At 38.4% G+C, this 15,027-nt stretch overlaps 1 protein-coding gene across 1 annotated transcript in view; it reads left to right on the top strand.

Annotated features, from left to right (window-relative positions):
- LOC150080537 (tight junction protein 1-like) overlaps positions 1–15,027 on the top strand; it is a 489,733-nt gene that overhangs the window by 62,214 nt on the left and 412,492 nt on the right. The gene's annotated exons all lie outside the window — the stretch shown is intronic.

Raw genomic sequence — 15,027 nt, 5'->3', positions numbered from 1 at the left:
AAATGAATTTAAATAAGTTTTTGAAGAACAATATTGTAGTGGATGTTATAACAACGTCTCCAAGGAGTAAAAAAAACTTAAAGGTAGCTTCACTGCGCGACTCCGGTGTACTGTGTGACTGCGTTACCATGTATTTTGCCATAGTGCTTGCTGTAGCCTGAATGTTTTCAGCTTCAGTATTAGATTTGAATTCTTTAGAACGAAATTTCCGATCCATCTGCCGAGGGTTATTGCGTGTCAGTGCACCGCACGACCGAATACTCGACAACATCATTTCTTCTCTTGAGTTTCCTTTGCGGTGCGTTCTTCTCCCTACCAACACGACGGTAGCACTCACGGCTTCGACATTCACAAAAATGCAATCCTTTTCACGAGTCGTAAAAGCGGAATATTAATACATATCCCAACCCTCTTTCCCTCCCCATCTCCGAAGAGGGTCTTTTGTCGGTGTGTACTGCCAGCATGTTGACTTCCTTAAAAGTCTCTAACAAAAGCAGAGAGACGTTGAACGTCGTTTCATTTCATTCGAATCTGTGCCTTTCTCCGAAGATGTACCTGAGATGAAAGGTTACCTTGCACGGCCCCTCTTATATGCCGTCCACCTTTCCCGACTATTCTCCGAAGTCACGTTTTTATTATTATTTTTTTTCCGTCAGTGTGTTTCATCTTCATCAAAATCAGTAACGTTGTGCCTAATCATTCTCGCTCAAAGGTTTCATCTTCCCTCTCAAGGGTTATATCCCTTCCCCCTCCGCCACCCAAGAGAGTTGTTCACATTAACCTGGAGTATGACTTCAAAGAAACTTTGCATTCCTATTAATTAATGTTGTGTGGATGGAGAAAAAAAATGAAAGTTTCTTTCTTTCAAGTTTGGCGAAGAGGAAAAGAATTTATGGCGTACGTGGAAATTAATAAAGCAGACAAGTATGGTTAATTAGAATGGGGTTAATGGTGTAAAATAAATGCGAGCACTTGGTTTGAATGTATACACAGTGATAGAAATAAAGAATGCAAGAAGAAGCCAGAAATTTTTCCACAGCGGATGGAGAGTTATCAGACATTGTAAGAAGTATTTTTTGAAAGTTTGCTGTTTCACCATTGGTTGAGCTAAAGGCCAAGAAACTGATGACCTACGCCTGTTGGATTTAAGTGAAAAATTGGAGTACACTGCTAATAATTTCTCTAATAGTACCAAAGGTGTAAAAACACTCGAAAGAACCAGTTTCATACCATTAATGCATTTTTTTAGATGGTCATGTTTTTAACGAGTTCCTAACACCGATACAGGGGCATTAAAAACAATTTTCCTTTCGTGATTTTGAGAGGAAAATTGTTTTCGCTTGTAAGCAACTAGAATTAATCATAATGTAGTGAGTGGGGACAAAAACTGCTTTTAAGGAGAGTAATTAAAATCCAAAAATGAACACAACCTTTATGGTGCGTGTAACGCCATCTGATTCGGGTCATCTGAAGGCTATGTGGGACTCTTAGAATGAAGTCGAACAAACTGCACGCGAGTTATTTTTGTCCGTAATTAACTACACAAGACGCTTTGTCGACAAGTCTGGATCGGCGAGTATCTAATTTCAAACGGGTAATTTCCATGGCGACAACATTATACGTACAGCCGTTAATTTGCAGCCACACCGCCAGATGGCACGAGTTTCGCGATGGGATATCGTAAGTGGATTACTACCAGGTGGACACAGATTGATTTTACAATCTGTAAGCTGGTAAATGACATCTGAAACGATACAGAAATATTAACGCATTAAACAACTTTCAGTGCTTCCAAATCTTGCAATAAAACGAGCATCCTCTAAGCGATTCAGAAACGCTTCTCTCAACTTCGGAAAGTTAATAATAAAATGAAAATGTTCCTGTTAACGTCGGTCCAAGAAATCTTTTAAATTTCAAAATACTTCGTTTTGATTATTCACTTGGCGCAGATCGAAAAAATATCTGTTACCCTACCACAGCTTTGAATTTAACCAGTTGACTTCAGATGATTTAGCAACGTTTTTGTATACAGCTTAGTTATTTTTCAAATAGCTGCGATTAACACCGAGTGATTAGTGGCAGGGAGGAGGGTTATTGATTCCAGTTAGCTTCTGGATCCGCCCGTAGGTGCCACGCGGTGCAACGTAATCTGTGGCACTCTGCAGGAAAAGGTTGGCTACACCTGGTGTAATTCAAACTTTAGGTTTCTCTTAACTCTTTCTAACTCTTTCAACTCATTTTGGTCTTTAAATACTTGTTTTACACAATCATGATCTAAAGACAGCACAGCACCTTACATCTTGGTTTCGTTTTATTCGCCGCCTCCTTAGCCGAGTGATCAAGAGAGTGGATACAGAAGTATATGCGCTTTGAGTGACCATAGTTCAAGCTCACGTGACTACTAAAAACGGTAATGTTCTTGTATATCTCTGTCTTGCGAACTCCCTTGATTTTTAAATGGTCATTCCGGAGTGAAAACAGGAACTATTTATTATCGTTGTTGTGCAATGGGCAGGTCAACGCATACAATAAGCTACTTCTCCATATCTCCCTATCTCAGTTCTACTCTTCATCTTTCCATTTCCATCACCCCTCTCAGTTCATCTATTACAGTTTTCCTCCATGTTCCTCTGGGATTTTTCCACTCAGTTTTCCCCTCCATCACATCTTTCATTAATGCCAACGCATTTTGTCTCTTTTGCTTTCTGATTATTTCAGCCAAACATTTCTTTTCATCTCCCTTCTCAAAGCCTCCTTATTTCCAACTTTATCAACTCATCTCATATTTTCCATCCTCCACACCCACATCTCAAAACTTTCAGATCTGGTTGTAATACTGTCCATTCTCAATGTCCATGCCTTCGCTCCATAAAGTACCATACCAGACATCGTACTAACATTTTCCTCAAGCCAATTCCTAATCTCTTGCATAATATTATTCTTTGCCTCTGAAAAACCTTTTTACTCACCGATGTTCTTACTTCTCTCTTTCTTATTTGGTATTTTATTTTTATCTTATGTTGTATCTTTGTATCTCATTTTTCTGCTGCTCTTTGCTTCTTCTTCCAATTAGGCTTCCCAAATACTTATACTTGGTCACCTGTTCTATTCTCTCCATTCCCATTTCAATATTTAACTCGCAACCTTCTCTTCCCACTCTCATAACTGTTATCTTCTCAGAATTTATTCTCATTGCAAGCATAGACCAAAGGCAAGTTGTAATAACTTGCCTTTAGCTAAATAACCAATTTCTATAATTCTTCCTCAGAATCAGCCGTCATCTGCAAATCATTTCCTTTATGAAGTACCTCTTTAACTATCAAACTTGGTTTCATTTTTTATCAAATTTTGTTCCCTATTTGTTTGCCTTTACAGACTTATCTATTATTTATTAAACTTTTCAAAGAAAACGAAAAAGATTCCTTTGGAATCTCTTTCGTTTTCTTGTTTTTTATGAATTCATAAAATTTTTCTGATGCATCGTTGATAATTGATGCTTTATTCACGTAGTTCCAACATGCGTTCTAATATTTTTATTTTCTTAGATTTGCATCAGATTTTCTCCTTCTATCATTTCTCTGTTTCCTTATATATGTACGAGTGTTGCTCATAGTGGTGGGATTTTTTTTTTTTTTTGAGATCATATTTGATTAGTTTTATCTCCTGCAGTCTGTTTTCACGGCTTAATTTTTAGGAATGCATACAGTATTTCCCCGGGGGTGGTGTGCGATTGGAGAATAACTTTGCTTAGCTATCTTAACATCCAATACTCAGCTACATCCTCTTCTTAATCTTGTTAAAGGTAGCAGAAGACCAGATAATTGAACCATACGTCACCATCGGATACAGCCCTAGTAGGTAGCACAGTGTTGGTCTAACGTGGAAAAGACCCGAGTTCGAAACCCGTCAATGACGCGAGGAATTTCTGTGGGTCGTTTTAACAACGTGGCTGAGTTAGTCGGTCTCAGACAAGGACAGCAAGGTTTCCCTCCCCTCCCCAGAAATTGGAATGGTTCGATCAACAAAACAAAATATTATATACTGTAGAGGTAATTGTCCGGTGGTCCTCATTTGACAGATATGCCATTAATTTTCGATGTTATAAATATGCCATTATATACCATTAATATTCGATGTTGTAGGCATATAGCTCAAACTTAGGAACGTTAGAAATAATAATAAAGTATTAGTCAGAGAAGTTTCCAGATTATTCCAACCATCTCAGCTTTTTAAAGGCTTATTAGAGCTTCGTGAAATGTAGAAATAATAATGATTTCACCTCGAGAATTAATCCATAAATAGAGTAAAATTTAAACAGGAAGGGCTACCAACACTTACGTTATTCGAAGTGTTGGTCACATGCTCATCCATTGTTCCATTGGATGAGCATGTGACCAACGCCCTGTTCCATTTCTCGAGGAATCCAAGATCCCGGTGGGGACAAGCAACACGATTACTGAAAGAGTAAAGTTTTAGCTCTTATTAGCAATTCATATATTGAATCTAAATCTATTCGTAAATATATCATAACAATACACTGTCCCGGACTGAGTACTACTTTTGATTATGCTATTTTGCTTTAGACCAATATATATGTGTATTTATAGGCGCTGGGGTACAATACCTAAATCTATTATTGCTCTTGTCCTATTGGTGAATAAGTTTAGACCAGTGTTTCTCAACTTTTTTTTTAATTATCGCCCACCAAAAGGACTTTTTTAGACAATTTTTTTTTCCTAATCGCCCCCATGAAATTTTAAACTAGAAAATACTTTATGCAGTATTTGCTCTTTTTATTCAATGGTATCCCTGAGCCTGATGAGCCTTCTTAGCTAAAAGTTCAATGTTCGGTATGATATTAAGTTTAATTCTAATGTCTCCTCTTGAACATATATCAATTCTGTTTCTTTCCTTTGTTAATATTTTATTTACTGAACTAAAACCAATTTCATATAAGACGTTGGAAAACAAAGAAGTACTTTGGCCATTTCAGGCCACATCGTTGGATAAAGAAGTTTAGTCGTTTTTGATCTCCCACAACTCAGCCATTCCATCTTTTTCGAATTTATATTTGCATTCTTCGTTACATTCTAATTCAATGAGTTCTTGAATTTCGTCACTAGCAGACCCAGCATCGCATCCAACTGGATCTAACAACCATGGGTTCACTTCAAAAGAAAATAAATCTATTTTTCATTTCACCTTTTAAAGAACACAAATGATCTGAAAAGGCGATCATGTTTGCTATGTGACTTTATTTTATTGATGATTTTAATAACTATATTGAAAGATTGAAGAAGAACTGGACTAATATTTTTTGCGACCATATGATATCGGTGCACAGTGCAGTGTATTGTAAGAACTTCGAGACATACTTCCTTTAGGTGGGCTATAAAACTTTTGTCTTCCAGCCATGGAGGTAGCACCATCAGTGGCCCAGGATAACAAATTTTCCACTGGTACTTGTTTTTCATCCATCAAACCATGTTTTTACAGCAGCAAAAATGGATGCTCCAGTATAGTCAGTTTCCATAGATTTTACAAACAGCATCACTTCTTGCAATTACAATCATCATTGAAATAACGAACGTATGTCATTAGAAGGGTCTTATTGTCAGTAACTGTGGATTCATCAATCTGAATAGAAAATTTTCTCACTTTATTTTTTTAATTAGCTGCTCTTCAATGTTAGCTGACATCTCATCGATTCGTCTTCGAATTGAATTGTTGCTCAATGTCAATGCTTTTAAGATACTAGAAGGATTTTGATTCATCACTGTTGAAATTACAGCGCAAAATGAGCACTTCCAGTTTTTGCAATGATTTCTGCAATTTTATGAGATGCAATCATTCCACCGTCATTTGTTTGCGTGTTTTTCTTAAACAAGGAAGTAACAGTGTTACGTTGCACAAAATTCTGTTTTAAATTTTTAAAATATTCGATATGTGTACCAACTTTATCAGGATGTTTACTTTTTTAAGTGATCTAAAAGTCTCGATGGTTTCATAGCCTCATTTGAAAAAGAACTATTACACATAAGACACATAAGCTGTCTTGAGTCGAATGGGCTTTCAATAAAACCATAAGCTAGATAGATATTCATCCAGATACTGTCACACTTTTTCTTTTCAGCACTTGACACGATTGATGATGGGTTAAATGACTACAAAGATTTAAATAATGAAATATAAACTATTTTTATTTAACTCTCATAGCCCATGTCACTTATAAAAGCACTGTGGATCAAAAATAAACAATTTCCACAAGGAAACAAAAATTCAATACTAATTGTCGCTTAGAAAGTAGAAACAATGGACTGAAACATTTCCTCATCCCATCCATGCCTCATATATTGACCAATGAAACAAAAAAATAAATAAACCACGTCCACCATGTTGCCACCAAGGTCGCAGCTGTAGGAAAGGCGCAAGCGGCAAGGATTGTGATGACATTACCTCTGGAAGCGCTTAGGCCTTTAATGCATGTGAAAAGCAAAGGTGGTTGCATTAAATCACGCCCACTATCTTCCTTTTATCAAAATGTCTCATTCACTCCTAATATATAATATATGTTAAAAATAAGTTGTCTGAAGGGAAAAGAAAACCCAATGAGAGAAATTAAATGTTAAGGAATAAGATGTCGTCCCGTAGGGTTGAACTTGAGGGTCACAAAACCATTGTAATACCAATGATTTTTTCGCCCCCCAAAAATCAATTTTCGCCCCCCCGTTGAGAATCCCTGGTTTAGGCGATTATCAACTCTGACGTCAGCTTAATTGTAGGGTAGGATTACCACAATCTTTGTTCGGATTCTAACTACCTGGGTTATGACATTTTTACTACATTGCAATCAAATTCAATTGGGTTTGGTACTCTTATGTGAGCAGAGGGAGGGACAAGCTGTTATGCCCCCTACGCAGGATCATCCATTGTCTCATTAGGGGCGCATTCTAAAGTTTTAGCGCTACTAGTATTCGTGATATCGATGACTACAAAAAAGTCTTGGAATAAAGAGGTTTCTAACGAGGCATTAAGGCAGATTCTGACTCGAGACTCACTCGTAACGGACTGTCGAAGTAAGGAGTGTACTGATAGGCACGTATTTGTGAAATAACTGGCGACAGAGATACAGTGAAGACAATGAACTACAAACGATTTTCCCAGCCTAATAAGACCTGAATCCGGAAGAAAGTATTTGCGTTGAAGGATACTCGAAGTGAACTTTGATCTACGACCCCGAAATTCAATTTTTCAATCAGGGCAGCGCAGCCATCGGGGTTTCTGTGTGTTAATGTGTAAATGGGCCACTTATGGCCTGCAGGAAACCGGAGGTAAGTAGCGGAGGTTATTAGTTTGTCGTGAACTACCACGTAAAGCTCCTTTCCGTGCCATTTACTCCAATGTGGTGCGCTTTAGTTCGCTCCGAGTAGCTGCTAATCGCAAGACGCTAGCCTGACGGAAAGGGGATGCCAGTTAGTTACCACTGCACAGCTTCCGACTGACGTTCGTATCCATTAGCGGCGGATTATTATCTTTCTCTAAGGCAGTCCTTAGCGTTCTTCACTGCCGCTACTTTTCGTAGTAACTGTGCGGGCGGAAAACACCTTAGCGTCGTTACTGCCTCATCCGCGTGACGTCACTTGACCCTCCGACGTTCACCTCTTCGCTCACTCACACTCCGTGTCACTGTACAAGCGTGAGCGCGGAGAATTATTTTATCCCGTGGCTCTCGAAGGACAAGGACCAGGGGTAGCGACCTCTCCATCATAATCTCCACGTGTAGACAAATATACGATGAGCCTTAAGCAAGCAGTCTCTTATAAGCAAACAGAGCACTGTTTTTTGTTTTTTTATTTTTTCCACACAGCAGCAGCAAATGCTCTTTTAAGACCACGACAATGGTAGAATTGGAAATATCACGCCCAACATATTAATCTTCAGATTCTTCTGTAACAGGGTTGGGTCTGTCTTCATCTAAAGGTAAACTAAAGTTAGACTTTTAAGGATTTTTTTTTTTCAAGAAAACTTTGGTTTTTGCCACTAAGTTCCTTTTTTAAGTCTCTACTCTTGTATAATTCTTCATTCAACACGCCAATGTCCAATTTCTATTTGAAACGTATTCTCAGAACTCTCTCATGAATTTTCCTCTGCAAACTGCTGTCAGTCGACTTTTGGATTGGACCAGTTTCATCATCCAAACTGCAATGTCTTCAGATTTCAGCAATTTCCCATCATTTCAAACTATGGGTGGAGCAACCAGCTGTCAACTGCCTTTGAGGAAAACAATCCGCTCACTGAAAATACAAACGAAACTCATCGATCCGCACTTTCAGTGAGTTCGTTGACATAAGGAAACTCTTCCAGCACTGAAGCAGAGCGCGCTCTGTTATTGTATATACAAGGATGCTAAGCTAGGAAAAAAATTTTTTTTGGCTACTCCTCACACCAAACCGAGCATCCTAAATACACTACAGCCAATGAAATGGATCGACTATGCCCTTAAATTTTCTTCTTCCTTCTCCTCTTACGTAGTGTTGAGCCATCCACTATCAGGAGATGGCTCTGTTAATATGTCAAACCTTACCAAGGTCAGCATCTCCAAGCAAGAACTGATTGAAATAAAAGAATCAATTATCTTCTAGTCTCGAGTCTTTGCGTTTTATCACCGTCTTCTCCACACGGGGTGGAAAAGACCCGGGTTCTAATCCCATCAATGACGCGAGGAACTTTTATGGCTTTTTTCGCTCACTGGTTGAGTTATTCGGTCTCAGATGAAGATAGCAAAGTTCTTCTCTACCCGGAAACTCATGTTTTTCATCCAACAAAATAGGCAAACCGACTAAGGAACATAAGCAATTTACGGACATTATTCACATGGGTAGATGAGGTTCTCGGGTGATCCTAATATAACAGTTTTTGTTCTAGTTCGTGGCAGACCGTTATCCAATTATGGCCTTAAAATTATTAGTTATTATTGTTATTGCTTGAGTACAGAGAGATTCCTGTGCTGAAAGAAACATGCCGGTCAGTCCGTCCGGATTTTCGATCGATCTCAGTCTTTTCAAGTTGGCTTAAATTAAAGAAATGTATCTTTCGCTACAGATCAGCTCAAATCTTCAGTAAAAAATCAATACATACCCATTATGAAATGAGAAGGGTCTACTATAACATACTTAGATGCCCAAATTTTTAACATCGTTAACAGTTGGAATCAGAGATGGACTTTCATGCTATTGTCCTGGACATCCCACTAAACTCAATTACAATGCCAAAAACCCCACTTTTCTATGCAATCTACAGTGTTCGAGTTCTATTTTTATTTTTAAGTGGGAAAAGGTGTACTCCCAAAGAAGTATCATCTGTTGGACTAAACTCATTAGTATATGCGCATGAGCAGTTTTGCAATATTGATTGTTGAAATTGCAATTACTGTTCGTCTGCAAGCGTTGATGGTATATGCATATCACGTATCAAAATTATTCATTCTTTTAATAAATAAATAAAACAGGTAATATTAAGAGAAATGATTCCAAACAGCTTTTATCGATGTGAACTAAGTTGTATTGTTTTACTTGACAAAAATTGAGAAAATGAAATCCTCCACTCATTACGGTAGAGTCATTCTCATATTTGTTGCTAGTTTTCCCAATTCTACGATTGCTTTTCAATGATTATCTTATAAATATTTTTTTCAGTCCCATTTAACCAAAGCATAAATTTTGTCCCTTCATTAGTGTTGCCCATTCGCTGCTGGTTGTCAACACTGTTGTTCCTGTTGCCACTAATATAATTAACACAGGTCACGAAGAATTATAGCTGAGATAGGGGGGAGGTCTGATGCGGGATCGACAATGACGAATGGTATTCAGATACTGCATCAGATTAGCGTACGTCGGAGGAGTTACGCCGAGGAAATTCTTATGTCACGTGTTGATCTGCAACGTTTTATCGAGAGAGACCACCAGCTACAAAGCTGATAACCTTTGAACCCACAGTGCCTTAAATTACACCTTACACGGCCTCGTGTTCAGTGGGGGAAACAGCCGCCACCAATCATTACTGGTTTCATGTTTCGACACTTCAGTTACAGCCCACCAAATGGCGTGGATTCCACACGTAAGAACAGTTATCATGACCTAGTCATCCAATGGAGTTGTTTCCGATGGTGTCATTGAAATGTGTTGGTTGAACTGAATTGAGAGATCAGCTGAACGCATCCTTCAGTAATCTAGAAAGTCTTCGCATGATTTTTATTGTAGGGGGAGTAACAAACAAAATCCTGATTTCATTCCCTACTGGTTATCACATCATTACACGGAAGTCTATTTTTGAAACCCATCTGTGCTACCACAGCCCTGCTAGTGAAATTGGATCCTATTCTAACCTTTAACCTCAGAGGCAAAAATGACAAATTTATCCGAGCGTAGGATGTGTTCCGAGAATGGCAACTTGTGGGAGTGTAAATAAACCACGGATGCACAGTACGAGGCAGCATTGCCAACAGAACACAACTGCAGTTCGCATGCACCCGATCCTGGTACAGCAAACCGGAAACAAATTCCTCGCACCGTGCCGAGATCAGGGTCGGCCTTCTGTCTGTCGTTTTTGTGGTGTGAATGTGTGCAGGGACCGATCCGTAGACTGACCATCATAACCCGCCGAATCGTGAAGTTAGCGAGCGAGCTTTGGGGCTCGCTTTGGACATCCTGTCGGAGACGGAGATTAAGTGCGGGAAGACACTTGCGGGATTTGCAAGTTGCTTTGTGGGTGCTTGAATCCGCGGAATATACTATGACCCAGCACAGGACTCGATCTGATGAACGAACTCGAACTCGATCCCGACAGAGGGATCGAAGTCACCACGACCGAAGGAGGAGAGAAAAGGATCGTTATGGAGATAGAGAGAGGGGGAGTAGAAGAGTATACGAAAAAGTACGGAGGCCTAAGGTAAAGTAGGTTTTAAATGTTGTTTAAAGATTTTATATATTTCATTGTGTTAAATCCTTCTAAGCGACTGTGAGGGACAAGTGGAAAATGAGGAATTTACTGCGATCTTTTTCAACCAGAAAACTGACAAAATGGCTTTAGAACACACAGGAAATACTACTACAGAAGTTGCTTCGGCACCATTCTAAACAACAAAAGAACCTTTTCAAGATATTGGAGCATTTCGCACGTTGTTTTTTGATCTCCATACCTTGCATTAGTTAAAAAATACGGGGAAGGGTGAATTACTGGCTGATGGTAGTGTCTGATACTGCCCCCATAACATTTCTCCTGCTAGTCGCGTTGTTATGGCTGTATTTAAGTTATCATGCGGATGGTAGATTTTATGATTTACACGTTAGACATGTCCTAGCAGCGTTGCTCCAGTTTATGACCTATTAATATTGAGCGCATTGGAGTTATAAAAAAACTTCGGTTGTTGTTTTTTTGACTAGTATGTGTTCTTTCGGGATAAATTACTGAGTTCTAACTCTTTCTGTTGAATTATTCAGGATCTACATTACCATGATTGGGTAGTGTTCGAAGAAACTTTTGTATGTTATATTATTCTGAATATAGCATTTTTATGATGAGTGGGATCGAATTAAAAAGAGATGAGGCATTTAAAATTCAAAGTTCAATTTACATGTTACACGTTAGGAGAATTGAAATACTGTATTTCCATTTAAGAAAAATTTAAGAAACACGCACAGCACTCCAACAATACACCTTAGATTAAAAAAAATTGAAATGCAGGTGGTCTCCGATTTACGTTGTTTTAAAAAATTAATAATTCTAAATTTTTAATAATATTTGCTTCTTTTTCCTTCCTCCTTAAGAAATATCGTGAGGAACAAAATGTTAATAACAGGGCCTGGCTTGTTGAACAACGTTCCAGACCATCCTGTTGATAACGTTGAAGATCTAGATGTCAAAATAACGCGGTTTTAATGCCAACAAATAGGAACGCTTTGTTTCAATCTACAGACCAAGAGGTAAGCAACAACATATACAGCTTTGCGGCATTATGGGATGGTGTATGGAGGATGTATAGCTGGAATGTATTCACGGTGTTCAGGAACTTGCCAGTGTCTCCAAAATTCAGTTATAGATTGTAGGATTGGTAAATGAGACTGTTTTTGACGAGGTGAACTTAATTAACGTGGTGGAGATGCTGGTACTGCATATGCTGAGCTGATCTAATGAAGATCTGATTCAGTTGGAGTAACAAGGGGGGGGGGGAGAGGGAATGCAGCCAGAATCGCTAGTAAAACAGCTCGCGACAAAATCGATGACCAAAGCTTTCGGTCTATTTGAGAAAGAGATGTCCATTGTCGTTTAGGATGAGCAAACATGGAAAGAGCGCCAAGTTCAGTCGAAGATTCAGTTATCTTTTTGTATCAGAAAAGGAAGCAGGAAAATTCTGTTTAAACTTCTCTCCTTGATGTCTTAAAACGTGAATAACTTTACGTATGACTAAAACAATATGTAAATAATAAATGTTATATTATTATTATTTATTATGTTTTGTAGACAAATACAGCCTGACCCCGTGACAATTTCTGCTAAGATGGATGTTCTATTGGTACAAATTAGGATGAACTTATGATTTTACATAGAAACACGCCATCTTTATTAAAAAATAAAAAAATAATAAAAAAAACAGCCTAAAAACAGCACAGTTTACATTATTTACAATGAATTCTTACAGTAATTTATAAATTTCAATTTGAAGAGTTCGTACAATAGACATTGGAAGAATATTTACAGACGTGTTCTTCAGTCCGTTAATATTGTTCCGTTATAACCTCAGTGATAGGTGAGAATCAGAACCTGGAAGTGGCATCATGGTATGGGGAATGCTTTTTGACACTGATTCGGTCCGTTGATACTGGTGGAAGGTCGAATGTCATCTAGGGAGTACCTGAATTTTGTATCAGATCTACTGCACCCTGAAATGTTACACTTTTATCATGAAGGTGATGTCCACTTATGGATGACAATGCAACAGCGCATCGTGCCAGAATCGTGCAAGGATGGGTCGGAGAACATGACACGAATTTACATCATCTTTCCTGGCTCCCACATTCACCTAATCTCAATCGTATTGAGAATGTGTGGGATACGCTAGACAGAGCTTTTCGGCAATGAAGTCCTCTTTCTTCAACTTTGTCGGAGCTACGCGATATGTTGCTGGAAGGATTACGATTAGATCAATTCTAGTCCTTGATGCGCCACACCTGTTGTTATTCAATACCGAATGAAGGTTCTTAATTTTTTTTTGGCTAGTGTGTCTAGTTGCATTTATACTTTCGAAAATATATGTCCTCAAGGATAGCACAGTGGTTATAATCACCGCCTTTTTCACAAAGTGTAGAAAGGGCCTGGGTTTGAATTCTATCAACGCTGTGAGGAATTTTTATGGTTTGTTTTTTTTTTCTCTCCACACCGTGGCTGATGTAGTCGTTCTTAGGCGAGGATGGTAACGTTTTTTTATCCTCCAATCTTTTTTTTTTTTTTCTCTTTTTGTCCAGCAAAAATTGGGCAGGGGACCGTTGATACAGAAATAATCTCCCCAATTTTGAATGAGAGAAACAATTGATAACTTATCATACTCTGCCTCAATATCAAAAAGCATGACATCTAGTCCTATACTGTCTAACGCATATATGTGTATGTTTTATTACTTTCCTGTTTTAATGTTGGTTGGTTAATTTTGTTTTTAATGATTAGTTAAGTGAAGCTTAAATTAAGTCGGGGTGCCCAAAAATTTCACCACGGAAACGCATCTCTTTTTTCTCTAACATGTAGATGTACGTATATTAAAAAAATCACAAGTCCATTTTACGTCGTTCCGATATTCGTCCCCGAACCAATCCCAGAAGTAAATTGGAGAATACCTTATATATACATATACTGTAGTCAAGAGAAATTCAACAAGCGGTTGAATGTCCCCTAGTTCTCGTCTTCTCTCTCACCCCGTATACCTGCCACCCCCATAATTCGTGGTATCGCCTGCTGGAAGTTCTTAGACCAACAGTTTGTTGATGAGAATGGGGTGCCTTTGTAGTACGAGGGCGACGCTGAGAAGCTAGTGAATGACTTCGATACGCCTGAAGAGTTTCTCCAGACTTTAAAAGAATATATGCGTAGTGTTATATTTGCCTCGTATGACCAAGATAAGTACGTCATTTTGGAGGCTGTAATGAAAATAAAGGAAAGCCTGAAGTCTGTCTTTTCTTTATTTTACGACGTATTTACTACGTAACTTTGTGATTCCCGTTGAAAATAGTAGGAAAAGAATTCTGGCGATCTCCCAAGGTTTTAGGGAGCCCTACCACTCTGAAGAAAGGAAGATCGAAGAAACTTTTATAGAGGTACACAGATGGACATCTTATAATTACTAGGGTCGGCGTGGTTCTTGGCTACGTGACTACTAAATACTACTAATTGTATTCTGTGTATCTTGTGAACTCTTCCGGATACATTGCGGCCGGCTCGTATAAACAGAAATTTTATTATTTCTTTTTATTTTTATGGTTGCCACATGATTCATTGTTATTTAGAAATTAAGTTCCTGACATTTCGCCCTGATTTTGATGTAGGATTTGAACAAATTACAGACAGTCTAACTTTTTTTGCGTCTTATTACGAATTATCCTACTCCTTAATGGATGTTCTTGCAGAAACGCCTACCGATGTAACCTTGAAGGCACATAATGCGAAAACACTTAGGCAGATCGATTCGTGCCTTTCAACTGTGGGGGAGGGGGGAGTAGTGCACGAAGCATGCTGATTGCTGGTAGTTTAACATCATCCTACATCCCCTCGTAACACTCAACCCAGTTGTAACCTTGGTAATCATAAAAATAAAACTTTCGTTTTATTTTTATGATTACCATAATTACAAATACAACTTCTGTATCTTTGATTATCATATAGGAAAATGCAATCACGAATTTATTGAAATTTATTTGGCTTCAACGTGTAGTCGAGATGCTAGGGATAAATTGGAACAGAAATAAATTCGGCATCTGTAGC

The sequence above is a fragment of the Mastigoproctus giganteus genome, chromosome 9 (assembly GCF_048544385.1).
Source record: "Mastigoproctus giganteus isolate SK-2022 chromosome 9, ASM4854438v1, whole genome shotgun sequence".
NCBI classification, from domain to species: domain Eukaryota; kingdom Metazoa; phylum Arthropoda; class Arachnida; order Uropygi; family Thelyphonidae; genus Mastigoproctus; species Mastigoproctus giganteus.
Note: the sequence above shows the minus strand (reverse complement) of the source record. Positions and strands in the feature narration are given on the sequence as shown.